At 36.9% G+C, this 5,289-nt stretch overlaps 1 long non-coding RNA gene across 1 annotated transcript in view; it reads right to left on the bottom strand.

The window, feature by feature from the left end:
• LOC111739701 overlaps positions 1–1,248 on the bottom strand; it is a 7,753-nt gene extending 6,505 nt beyond the window's left edge. The window contains exons 1-2 of the long non-coding RNA XR_002780354.1: positions 1,144–1,248; positions 303–391 (exon numbers count right to left, since the gene is read on the bottom strand). This is a non-coding gene — a long non-coding RNA (uncharacterized LOC111739701). The remainder of the gene's footprint in view (positions 1–302; positions 392–1,143) is intronic.
• Positions 1,249–5,289: the final 4,041 nt, after the last annotated feature.

Here is a 5,289-nt window from a genome sequence, read left to right as displayed (position 1 = left end):
TAGTTAATTTTATATTATGTTCTATGACTTTGATAAACCCTAAAATGCTTCTAATATACTATAATAATTCATAAAACACAGTTTAAAAGCCATTCTTCTATTTTTTGATCATGTTAATCATTTCTCATCAAAAACTATTTTCTCATCCCAATCTGTATATTATTTTGATAAAATGATCATTGCCTCTTATTTTTTCTTCACATATAATCACAAATCTTCTTATTGCTAACTTCACTGTATTCAAATTTTCCATCCTTTCTTTTCTACTGCACTGCTATTACCCTTATCTAGACTCATATTACCTCGCGTCTGGATTGTAGAAATGGGTCTTTACATAGCCTCTTCCTCTTTTCTGCCATCTTTTCTTCCGGTTTATCCTGCACTTGACGACCTGATGAAAATACTGCTATTATTGTCTCATAGCTCTTTGCTGTCCCAAAAATAAATGCCAAATACTTCTGTTTAATTTCTAAGTTTCTTCATTATTTACATCCTTTACTCTACATCTCCAATAGTGAACACACGCACACACATACACACACCCCTAACTGAAATATTTTCCCCCTCACTCCACCTCTATCAAATTCATATCAAAATATGTCTTAAGACCTTCCTTTACATCTTCCCTAACTACTCAGAATCACTTTATTTTCTCCCATCTCTGAGTTCCCTTGCTCTTGTAGTCAATATCATTTTTTGGCAGATAATTAGATAATAATATACTGATTTGTTCTCATCATTTCATATCTGCCTATCTCCTCTAAACTAGATACTATCAAGAAACATGTCCATGTGTTGCTGGATGCTAAAGATGCTGCATTACCAGCTGGATCCAGAGGCCCAGGAAATATTGGTCTCACCTCATTTGTACTCACAGTGTCAAGGATTATGTAAATGATCATCTACTTAAATACATTTCCTCTTTGAACTTCAAGACTCTAAGAAAAAAACTTTGGTTGACACAGTACATTTTTTAATCAGTAATTTCAAATTTAGTATTTACAGAGTCTCAGCAAACTTGTGTTCTTTTAAAAATGTGAAATAATTATGGTGCTGCGCTCTTCCATTTTTCTAAGGGGTAACTAACAAAATTGTGGTTCTTCTGTTTAACAGGAAACAAAGCAGGAAATGGTCCATACTTACTTCTTCATTTATTTTTCCTAGAATTGGTTCTTATAATGAATCTTGAATTGTCCTTTTTCCTGGCAGAGTCACTTGGGTTTCCAAGGTATTTTCAAGCTCAGCTTATGGGACTTCAGCATGAATCACAGAAGCCAATCAATGTATCAAGTATGAGTGAAATGCTCAATTAATGACTAACTTACATTCATGGGAGAGCTTTTTTCCTACTGGGGAGAAAAACAATTATCTCTTGGCCTTGGTTTTAGTCATCTGCATTGCTAAAATAACCCAAATTGTTTCTGCTCTGAAAACAATTTCCAAAAGCAAGAGAGAAAATGTGTTGCCAAGGAGACTGCTGACATGCAGAGGAAGGAGGGGTTCATGGTACCTGTGACCATGCAGTTATGATTTCTCCTGCCTCCAGCTCTTGACTTACAGGAACTCACAAAAGCTTCTCCACTAGACTGTGGTAACACAACGACATTGGTAAATCTCTCGTAGTCCTCAGATTGTAGTTCATACCAATTCATCTCAATCCGGTAACTTTGACATATACCTTGAATAACTTCCTTGATGGCAACAAGAAATCTCCCAGAACGAGCAAGCATGGAGCACAATTTTGCAATTTTACTTCATTAGGTGGAAGATCATTTACTCAGAGCCATAATGTAGTTGGAAAAGAATGTAGAAGCAATATGTTATATTCGAGTCATCTAAGAACTTCAAGCCTCTCTTAAACAGAGAACGAGTTTGTAACTACTGCTGTCCTCTTTTTAAAATTAATTGCATTTTAAATATCACTTAATTAAATTATTTTTTATTATTTTTTGATTAGGAAACCTAAAATCCCTACGGTAATTGAAACAGCTAATGTTCCACACACTAGCAATGTCAAATTATACTGCAAAGAGGAAGAACTTGCCCACGGTCTGCTCCAACAGATGAGAGATGTAACAAAGAGGTAAAGAGAAGATCTCGTAGGGGCGGAACAGCTCAGGTGGAATGTTTACCTAAGGTGGCCAAAAGCAGTAAATTGACAGGCAAATTTAAAATCATGACCTCGGAGAGAAATCAGAGATCATGGTCAGATAAGTTGTTCCAAGTTATCAGACCAATGACGAAGGCAAAGACCAATGATGAAGGAAGAGACATTAGTTGACAGCAAGAGTGCCTACAGCATACAATGCCGAACTGAAATTATGCACAATGGACAAGTATCGAGAAACATGTCCATGTGTTGCTGGATGTATCTTATGAGGCAGGAAGGTGACTAGCCAGTAATGGGAACACTTAAATCACAGAAGAGTTCGTTTTATCATTTTTATTAAATTTATCTTTTATTTCCGTAAAAGAAATCCTACTATACACTCTATTCAACTGGCTTCTGATTTGGTCAAAGGTATATCAGACACCAAAGTCAGTAAAAATTCCAGGATTCTATAACGAACCTATTCAGAGTAGAAAAGATGTCCTTTAGTAATTGGCATATTTTGCTGAACCAGATGAGCCTTTTTATGTTATTTCAGGAGTAACATTATGAGTGTTTGCCTCAATAATCTCATTCAATGCATTAATAGTAAATTTAAGGAAGACTTTTGTAATTGTAAAAACAAATAAGACTAAGCACTAAACACTCAGTGCTTAGTCTTACATTAGACTGATATCGCAGTACTATATACAGGTGCATGTTCGATAGAACTTTTCTTTTTTAAAAATATATCTCTACCCAAATCCAAATTTTATTAGACCACATCAATCATTAACATCAAAGCCACTCATAGTGCACTCTTATTTCCTGGAAGCTTTGGGTCCTAGAGGAGCACTGTGCATTGCTTTTTATAAGAGGGACACTGAAATGGCTTCTGCACATGCTCACAAATGCATTCTGGCTAAAATGTTTTCTAAGTTCTAATTCATTAAGTGCATATAGTTTCCCAAAGGTGTCATACTGAACTTTCTTTAAGGGCCACTTCCTATGCTTATTTTATTTTTTTAAACCTGGCAAAGTGCTAAACAGAAAAAAAAATAATAACTAGAATCCAAAAATATAATTACATGAAAAAAGAAATGAATGAAGAATACCCATGAAAATCTTTATGAGTTAGTTGATTGTTTTACTTTAAGTGTACTTACAAACACAGTTATTGGGACTGTGTTTGACATATACATAAACACCATGATGAATCTCCTCTAACACAAGGACCAACATCATGATTTGAATGTGTTTCAACTCAATTAAGGCAAACTACCATAGGAAGCCTAAAATTTCTCACTTAAATGCATCCTTGAGATATTCATGCAGTTGAGGTTTACTCAATAGGAAAAAATGCATTTATTTAATCTGCAGATTATATCACAAAGCTATCGATTCTGCAAATCCCAGTTATTAGTCAAGTATTCGCAGTGTATTTTATTTACTCAGAGTTAAAGTAGCACAAGTGGACAAGGGCCGGATGTCCTCCTCTCTCAGACACATGACTATACTTCTGCAGAGCTACTGTCTGCTGATCAGGTGTGAGTTTATCATTTACCCCTAAAACAGCAGGGTTTCCAGAAGTACCCTGTGTCTTGCTTTCATAACTACTACTACTGCCTTCTTTATGCCATACCCATCACGTCCCTTCTCTCCTTGCTCCTCCCCAAGGCTGCTAGCGTGTTTCCCATTCATAACCTGAGCATGGGCATCTGACCAGTACAACTTCTACGACTCTCCAATGACTCTGCCCACCATATCCAGATCTGCGGGTTTGTGCCACATATAGAAAAAAAGAAGGGACGGTAACAGTTATAAAGAAGGTTTTGTTTTTGTTTTTGTTTTTGTTTTTAATTTAAAGGTAAACGAAATGTGAAATAGATGCTGATTGGTAGCAATTCGGTAGTGAGCTTACCCACGAGCAGGGCTTTGCTGGCCTCTCTTTCAAAGTTAAGATGCTAGGTCTACAAGTCCTTTCTTTTATAGTTTTTATTACACTTTCAGTCCTTTGGATTACTTGCAGCTTCATGCTCTCTATTGAAAACTCTTTGCCTAGAACATTCCAGTTTGTGATTTAAGACCCAAATGTCCTCTGTTCCCCCCGTTAATCCATCTCTGTGCTTCCTCAGCTCTTAACCTGTACCTCCATGTGTTAGTATGTGTCTCCATGTTAGTATGTATTCCATTTAGGATGCTATAACAAAAATATCAGAGACTGAGTGACGTAAGAACACCAGAATTTTGTTTCTCACAGTTATGGAGGCTGGAAAGTCCAAGATAAAGGCTCCAGCAGTTCTGGAGTCTAATAAGGGCCCATTTGCTGGTTCATAGATAGATAGCTGTCTTTTTGTTGTGTCCTCACACAGCAAAAGAACTCTCTGAAGTAACATAAAGAGTTCTAATCCCATTCATGAGGGCCCCACCCTCATGACCCAATCAACCCCACAAGGCCCCACCCCCTAATCATCACACTGGGGATTAGGTATCAACATAGAAATTTGGAGGTGGGATGCAAACATTCAGTCTATAGCGCTCCATGTGTATTACATGTACCTTTATAACACATATTAACATGTACATTTGTATCTAAATGGGTCTATATGATTTAAGACTGGCTGATTGTTTCACTCCAATTGTACTTTATGTCACTGAGAAAAAGCTCCTATTTACTCTAAGCCACCAAAATTTTAGTATTTATCTCTTATAGAAGATCTTGCTACCTTAATTAATACATGTCTCTTTCATTCATATTGTTTGTTGGGCATCTAATATGTTTTAGGCATTGAAGATACTACAATGAAGAAGACATGTAAACAGCCTTTATATCAAGCTTACAATGCAGGAGACAGAGATCTAACATAAGTAGACAAGCAAACAAGTGGTGATCAGTCCTTCAAAGGAGGCCTACAAGCGCTGACGGCAATTACTGTGGAACCTAATTTAGACGAGGCTGTAGGGGAAGGCCTGCGGAGGCGATGTCTGGGCAGACATCTCAAGGTCCAGAGTGAACAAGTGACTTTTCACCTTTGTTTGAGCTGCCCTGTAAAAGCTGCCCCTGGCAAAGGATCTGGCGGGTGCTCATAGGTGAATCTAAGAAAACTTAAAACACTGACCCCTGCCAAAAATGTAGACGAGTGAATAAACAAGTTGTGAAATCTGTATTTGGTGAAAGCTCCCTTAAAATTGAAATAATT

The sequence above is a fragment of the Pteropus vampyrus genome, unplaced genomic scaffold (genome assembly GCF_000151845.1).
Source record: "Pteropus vampyrus isolate Shadow unplaced genomic scaffold, Pvam_2.0 Scaffold53, whole genome shotgun sequence".
NCBI classification, from domain to species: Eukaryota; Metazoa; Chordata; class Mammalia; order Chiroptera; family Pteropodidae; genus Pteropus; species Pteropus vampyrus.
Note: the sequence above shows the minus strand (reverse complement) of the source record. Positions and strands in the feature narration are given on the sequence as shown.